Source organism: Grammomys surdaster, unplaced genomic scaffold, assembly GCF_004785775.1.
Source record: "Grammomys surdaster isolate TR1022 unplaced genomic scaffold, NIH_TR_1.0 213, whole genome shotgun sequence".
In the NCBI taxonomy this organism is placed as follows: domain Eukaryota; kingdom Metazoa; phylum Chordata; class Mammalia; order Rodentia; family Muridae; genus Grammomys; species Grammomys surdaster.
In genome coordinates, this window is record NW_021604658.1 from 5,624,289 (window position 1) to 5,632,742 (window position 8,454).

Sequence of the window (8,454 nt, forward strand, 5' to 3'; positions counted from 1 at the left end):
CATGTTCTTTCTCAGATGACAGATGTCCACCCAGTTCTGCTCTCTGGGGTAGGCTTCAGATTTTTGTGTTTTGATTATAGTCTAGATTTTTCTTTCTTTTTTTTTTTTTTCTTTAAAATAAAAGCCAGGTGTAGTGGCGCATGCCTTTTAATCCCAGCTTTCGGGAAGTAGGAGCAGGAACATCTTTATGAGTTTGAGGCCAGCCTGGCATATATAGTGTGTGTTAGGACGGCTAAGGCTACCTAGTGCCACCTTGTCTCTGAAAAACAAACAAAAATCCAGTTCTTGAGTTCAATGTATATATTATCTCTTTTTGCTGGGGACTAAACCTACGGCCTTGCATGTATGCCTTACCGCTGAGCTTCAGCCTACTCTGAATTTCCATATAACCCTTCCCTCAAGGAACCTTTTGTAGATAAAGCTGTAGACCGACTGTCTGAATCAGCCTGTGTTGGTTTTTGTCAAGGTTACCCAGACCTGGTTGAGACAGAAGTCTCTCCCTCTTCAAGGGGCAATTCTCCAGGGACATGTTGACTGTGGCCATGGTAGAGGCCTTTCTTCTCATAGCCTAGTCCGGGAGTGGGGGTTGGGGAGCAGAACCCTGGCTGGATTATGGGAGCCTGATGGCTTTGTTCTTACCCTTATCTTGCCTTGACAGCTGTTCCCAGCAGCAATGTCCTCCTCCTCTGGGTTATAGATACTGGGCTGATGGCTATAAATGCCGCCATTTGCCCTTTGTGGTTACTGCCACAGTTAAGTGAACAGCCACACCACATTCCCAGAGCCTACCGTCATGTCGACGGGCTGTGTGTGGTTGCTTCAGGAACCTTGCTAGATCACCTAATGGGATAGGGTACTACCTATGGCCCGAAGGGTCCTAAAACAGACCCGTGGGCGATAGCTGGGTTCCTGTTTATCTCTGGCCACAGATTGCAGGCCCAGTGATGAGTCAGACCTATCACCTGCCCTGACCCCTTCACTCTCTTCCTCATTTTTGAGCCAATTCCAGATCCTCATATAGACCAAACTACAGGTTAGGAAGACTTTTAAGGATAAGGAAGAAGAATAACAAGGAGGGTCCAGGCAGTGGCTGTTTTCTTTGTTATCTTTCACAGTGAAAACAGCCCAGGCCACTAAAGGGCAGGGATGGGTGACTGGGATCTCCCCACCTCCTCCTGTCATGATGTCAAATCCAGATGATGTGAGGATTTGACCTCTTGTGACAGGAGTCCAGCTCTCTCTTTCCTGAGTGGGAAGCTCCTGCTTGTGAGCATTCTTTTGAAGAGAGGTCACCATAGGGAAGGTAGGCCCCTAGACCTCTCATATGATGGATATTTGAGAACACAACACATCTCAGGTCTTTATGGAATCCCAGGCTCTCAGTATTGGCATTCCTGTCAGACGTGTGATCTGTGTCTTCTCCCAGAGGGATGTTCTGTTTCCTTGAAGCTTCTTTGCGGGGAACACATCCCTGTAGATGATGTGTGGGCTGTGAAAGGTTTCTTCCTTTCCCACACAAATTCTTGGCGATGCTTCTCCCAACTTTGAAGATGCCTGAAAGCATCGTTGCTGGTCATATTTTTTGAGGCCAAATCAGACTTGGGAAACAACTAGGTTCAGAGAAAAGGAATGCCAAGGATTAACTCAAGAGTCCTGCTTGGGCTTTTCTGCAGAAAAGGAGATGGACAGTCGGGACTCTTCTTAGGAAGTGTGCACCTCAGGCTAGGAAGGCATGCGTCCCTCTGTTTATGGGAAAGCCAAGCAGGCAACCAAAGCCCAGAACTGTGTGACTTGCTTTGGAGTTGTGGGTGGAGAGGTGTACCCTTGCTGTCTGGAACCTTTCTGTTTGCAATGGTAACACCTTACCTTAACCATAAGCATTTCTGGGTTGATGTACTAGAGTATATCAGAGTGCCCATCTCACTTCGCTCTTTGCAGAATTGGGCAGGTGGGGAGGTGGAGGATCGCTCTGTTCACTACTCTTGTCATTCCAACATGGAAGAGACTCCTAACATGGATGACAAGAAAACCCCAGGGCCCTGTGGACATACAGACATTTCCAGAAACGTTGATGTAAAAGTTTGTCCTAGACCAAAGTACTGGGGACTATCTCAGTCACTCTGGTGTGATAAACTAAAGGTCAAGTCTTTGTATTTTTCTGGACTGGCTACTCTCTCTGATCACTCAGAAATTGATCTATTTTTGATCTATTACTAATACCGATATGTTGTCTTTTATACTATTGATTTTTAATTGTTTAGTTAATTACTAATGGTTTAGCTATGGCTTCTTGAAACCTAGTGTTTTAAAGGTAATTCATCATCAAGATAACCATTATACAGGGCAAGGCTGGCTATTGTACCTTACTTTGGATGCAGTGAAACAGCATTCAGCATCTTCTCTGGATTGAAGCGTGGCTGAAAGATGTCACTCAAGCTGAAATCCACTGATGAGGTACCCACCCCCCTAAAAGCTACTGCCCAGGGCCTCTGGGTGCCCAGGCTCCACTCCAGAAGCCTGCTATAGCATAGCGTCAACTGCAGAAAACTTTGGATAAAGAATACTCAAGAGAGAGAATGTATGGACTTAGCTTCAAGACAGTGCCAGGTTGGAACACTGATGCGGAGTAAGCCTACTTGAGTAACCGGCAAGCAGCACTGGGAACCCAGAGCTCGCTTGCTTTCTTTTGTTGCTGTTGCATAAACTTGACCATTTCTGTCATGAGAAGCTAAATAGTGAAATGGAAAACAGTCCTGACCAGAGATGGACCCTGTTCATGATCTCTACAGGGGAATAGGGGTCTCAGGAAGTGTAGATACTTTGTTGGCTGTTAAAGAATTTGGCTTGCCTTTGTTGTGAGTTTAAGTCCTTAGAATTTCCTGAGAGGATGTAGTGTCATTGTTACTTGTCTGCCTTGTGCGTCGCAGCGGAATTTAGGTCCAGAGATGATGACCCAGGCTGGTAGGTAGCCACTACCAGCTTGGTGATTGATTACAGAGTTGAGGTGTTGAGCTCCAAAGACTTCTGAGGGGAAGAAGAAGGAACTAGGGGGTTGAGGTCAGTCCAGGACCTCTGTGAATCCTGCCTACAAACGATGGTTCAATTCCAGCTGCCGTTGAGACCTAGTGTAACTTCCTTCCAAGTGATTACGTAGCTGTGCTCCAGGCTGGTGCTCTCTTGTCCTGTGATGGCAGGACAGGGAGGCTGTGCACTTGAGACCCTTCTAGACCTTGCCCTGTATGTGTCTTTATTTGATTGCTTCTGATTCTTATTCTTTTGAATAAAGTTCAAATCATATATGCAGCATTGTCCTGTCTTCTGTGATTTCTAGCAAATGACCAAATGGGAGGCAGATCCCAGGATTTGCAGGTATTCAGTAATGTGTTGAGCCTGAGGCCAGGCAAGGCATGGGGGTGGGGGGACTGTGTCCCTTAACTTGGGGCACCACATCTAACTAACTCTTGGTGGCTGGCATAGTCTCCGTATGTGGTACAGCGTTGCTTTTGGGACAGAGGTGATGGGACCTGCAAAGATGGGCAGCCAGTCAGTCACATCAGTTCTTTTAACAAATGCCTCTTAGATTTGCTTCTTCACTTATCCTGGGAAGACCCACAATGTCAGACTCTTCAGAGATGCCACTTCATCTGTCCCAGAACACTGTCATTCAGATAAAACTCAGAGTGGTAACTCAGTCAAGGCAAACCATGTGTGCATGTGGCAATGTGGCTATGTGAATGTTAGTGCACCCTGAAGTCTGGAACAAGGCTGGGGTCCCCTGGAACTCTGGGTGGTGATGAGCCCCACTACACAAGTACTGGCAAGAGGGGCAAGCTTAACCGCTGAGCTAGCTCTCCAGCGCAAAGTCAGGGCTGTTTCTGTTTGAAACAATCTTTAACCTGAGAGTGACCTAAGATTCCTCACAGCCCTGTTTCCACCTCCCAAACGCAGGGAACAACTTTGAAGTTGTCTGTGGTCTATTAGCGTGATCCCTGGTGGAGACCGTGTCAGGGTGTGTTAAAATGAACGTTGAAGCTAGCACTGCCATGTCCGAGAACACGGAGGAGAGGTGCGTGAGGCTTGTAGCAGGGAGCGAGGAAGCTAAGCTGATCACATAAGAGGAAGGACAGGGTTGGGAAGTAGAGTCGGGGGCGGAACAGACAACAAGGCCTGTCTTGGCCAGCTCCAGCTGCCTGGGGAAACCCCATGACAAGCACAAAATGCTTTTGCCCTTTTCTATCTCCTGAGACGTGAACTTGAAACAGACAGAACTGTGAGTTAGAACACCTTCTAAGAAAGCCTTCACCCATTCCAGGAAGAGCACCCCAGGGAGGGGAGAGAGGAAGAGCATGGGGGGGGGGGAGGGAGAGAGAGAGAGAGAGAGAGAGAGAGAGAGAGAGAGAGAGAGAGAGAGAGATATCGAGATCACCAAGCAATGCTACAACCACTTCTTGGGACCTTTGTCCCCAGATGGTCAGGCCCTTGATGGTTAAACAGCCTTGCAGCCATAGATAGGTGTGTTTTTTGTTTTTGTTTTCTCTCTCTTTTTTTTTTTGGGGGGGGGGTTTCGAGACAGGGTTTCTCTGTGTAGTCCTGGCTGTCCTGGAACTCACTCTGTAGACCAGGCTGGCCTCGAACTCAGAAATCCACCTGCCTCTGCCTCCCAAGTGCTGGGATTAAAGGCATGCGCCACCACTGCCCGGCTGGTTTTGTTTTTTGATAGATGATAGGTGTGTTTTGCTACACTAGGAACTATGTCCACGAAAGAGTGGACTTTGTTATATCATTTACGTTGTGGTTTTGATATCCCTTCCCTTCTGTGGAGATCATGGGAAAAAGTTCACCATAATTTCCAACAGAGAAAAGGGTCACCACGAGTATGCCACCCACCACATAAATATTCATAACCACTTCTTTAAAGGGCTGGCAGAATGGCTCAGAGAGTAAGGGCACATGCTTTCAAGCCTAAATGGTCTGAGTCCAATCCCTGGGAGCCATGAGCTAGAAAGAGAGGCAAACTGCCTCCTGCGAATTCATCCTCTGACCTCCACATGTGCACCCCCACACAAAACTTCTTTAAAATCCTCAACACAGAGACGACTAAGCTGCTTCTCGTGTTCGGGCAGCCCACTTGTACATCCTTGGGAGTGTTTGCTTTAGCTTAGCTTTGCTTGTGCTACTTCAGTTCACAGACTGAAAGAGCTTGCTGCTCTTGCAGAAAACTGGAGTTGCACTTCTGGCATTCCACTTCCGGCATCCACATGGGCTCACAAACACCAGTGACTCCGGTTCCGGGGATCCGACTATCATCCGGACCCCATGAGAATGTGCAGATAGGTGGGTATGTGTAAACGTGCGGTGGAGATGTATACATTCAGGCACCCACACATACACATGAAGAATAAATCAGTCTTAAGAAGAAAAGCTTTTAAGCGAGGCATTAGTAGAGATACCTTGAAAAGAACAGTACACACCCAAGTCATGGGTGTGGGCATCTCAAGAGAGCCTGTTCTTACCTGCCAACAATAGCCGAGTGTATTGTTTTGGTAGCTCTGGGAGTTATATTGTTCACAGTGTTTCTAAGGAGGCTATTTTTAGTCGATCAGAGTGTAGGGAAGTCCTGAAGTGCACTGGGCAGTACTTGATAGCAATTCTTACTTTTGGGTGTCCCCGGGGATATTAAGCAAGCTTATCATCTTACTTATGGGAGTCTGTAGATGTTACAGGGCAACTTTTCACACCGAAGTGTGCTCGGAGGGCCAGGGAGATGGATCAGTGGGGAAAGTTGCTCGCTGCTGAGCCTGTGGAGCCTGTGACCCACATGGCAATAGAGAAGTGATTTCTGCTGGTTGTCTTCTGACTCCGACATGTGACTCGCCTCACACTCATGTACTACACGCACAGCCTTGGTTGCCTAGCAAGATCTTTCAAAAAGGAGAAGGGAGGAGGGAGGAGGGAGGAGGGAAAGGGGAGGAGGGAGAAAGCACTCAGGTACATATGCAGGCAGACAAGAAAAACAAGGGTGTGCGTAACTCCTTTAGCAGTCTGCCTGCCCAGATTGTAAAAGGATCTGGTGGTGCAGGCTTTAGTCTCAGCACTGTGGAGACAGAGGCAGGCAGATCTCTCCTGAGTTTTAGGCCAGCTTGGTCTACATAGTAAGTTCCAGGACAGTCAGGATTGTTACCCAGAGAAATTTTGTCTTCTTAAAAAAAAAAAAAATGGCTGGGCAGTCGTGGGGCACACGGCTTTAATCCCAGCACTTGGGAGGCAGAGACAGGTGGATTTCTGAGTTTGAGGCCAGCCTGGTCTACAGAGTGAGTTCCAGGACAGCCAGGGCTATACAGAGAAACCCTGTCTCGAAAAACCAAAAAAAAAAAAAATGAGTAAGAAGACTTGAATCCAACCCTTAGAACTAAACCTGGCAAGATGTTGCTTAATTCCAGTGCTTGGATGGTGAAGACAATATAATACAGTATTATCCTTGGCTGTGCAGTGAGCGAGAGGGGCTAATGAAGAGCTTCTACTATAGGAGCCATTGGTAATATCTGTTTAGCCCATGAAAGGTATATTTAACTTTACAGTAGAAACAGGGTTTGTGGGGCTGGAGAGATGGCTCAGTGGCTAAGAACACTGACTGTTCTTTAAGAGGTCCTGAGTTCAAATCCCAGCAACCACATGGTGGCTCACAACCATCTGTAATAGAATCCGATGCCGTCTTCTGGTATGCCTGAAGACAGCTACTGTGTACTTATATAAATAAAATAAAAATAGATAAAAAAAAGAAACAGTGTTTGTTTTGCTTTGTTTAAAAACTGAGCTTTTGATGTACCATGTTATAGCCTCAAATTCACTCTCTTCCTGCCTGAACTTCCCCAGTGCTGAGACTGTAGATGCATGCCGTCTGTGGTGGTTTGAGTAAGAATGGCCACCATAGGCTCATATATTTGAAGATTTAGTCACAGATTAGAGAGATGGCTCAGCAGTTAAGAGCACTGACTGCTCTTCCAAAGGACCTGGGTTCAATTTCCCAGCAACCACATGGTGGCTCACAACCATCTGTAATAGAATCCGATGCTCTCTTCTGGTGTGTCTGAAGACAGCTACAGTGTATTCATATACATAAAATAAATACATCTTTTAAAAAAAAGTACAAAAGTTAATCAATGATTTTTTAACAGAAAGGGGAGGGGGGAAATGCTGATTTGGAGAGCTGCCCCATTGGCTAAGAGTGTTTGCTTAATCAAGAGCATGAGAGTCTGGTTCTCAGCATTCATGTTGGCCAGCTCACTAAAGCCTGTAATTCAAGCTTTAAGGAATCTAAAGCCCTAGTCTGGCTTTCTAGAGCACCTGCACTGATACTCAGCTGTGTATACACAGATGTACAGGCACATGCACATAATAAAATAAATCCTGTCTAAAAATGTTTTTAGTATGAAATTGAGAGCAGACTCAGCTGTGGTTTCTCTTGGGATACAAATAGGCACACACAGGGGTACAATGGGCACACATACACACACATCTACACTTACTGAGGAAGCAGGAAGTACCAACTGTGCAGTTCCTCCCAGAGCGACACTCTAATAAATGTAAACAGAAAGGTTGGCCCGCTCCTGGATGCTTGTGGTTACTGTGTAACTGAACTTTGTCCTATGAGCCCAGTGGCACCTGCTGGGTGGACCAGTTTCTATTTCCCTATTTCTTCCCCGTTTCTAGTGACTCATGATGAGTCTGTTTACTAGACCTCAAGATAGACTTCTTTAAAGCACATTCTAGCAGTGCCCCGGAGTGACCTTTTCTCTGTCACCTGTCTGGAAGGCAGCCAGCAAAGCATCAGGAGGTCCAGATGCCAGTAATATTAGAGAGGAAAACATTTTAGAAATGGGAGCTCCCAGCCCCTGGGACACTTAAAAGTAGGCCAGAAGTCACTGCTAGAGTTCCATTTTACTGCTGTCTTCTTATTATATTGGGGTTTGAACCTAGGGGCTTGGACATGCTAGGCAAGCATCCTGTATTACTGAATGACATTCCAGAGATGTTTTATTTTTGAGACAGAGTCTCACTGATTTGTCCAGACTGGCCTTGAACTCACTCTGTGGTCCAGGCAGGCCTTGATCTCATTCTCTAATCTAAGTAGCTTGTGAACTTCCTGCCTCAGTTTCCAGAGTTAGCAGATAGTGCAGGCCTATACCACCAGGCCTGATTCTTCAGTTTATCTTTTTGACTTCTCCCTTCCCATCAGGTAACTCCTCCCTGCTGCTAATGATGGCTGCAGTGTTTTGAATATGTGTGAGGCCCATAGGCTCATATATTCGAATGCTTAGTCACCAGAGAGTGGGTGGCACTATTTGAAAGGATTAGAAAGATTAGGAGTTCTGTCCACGTTGGAAGAAGTGTGTCACTAAGGGTGGGCCCACCTCATATGCCACTAGCTCCTTTCTCTCTGTCTCTGTCTCTCTG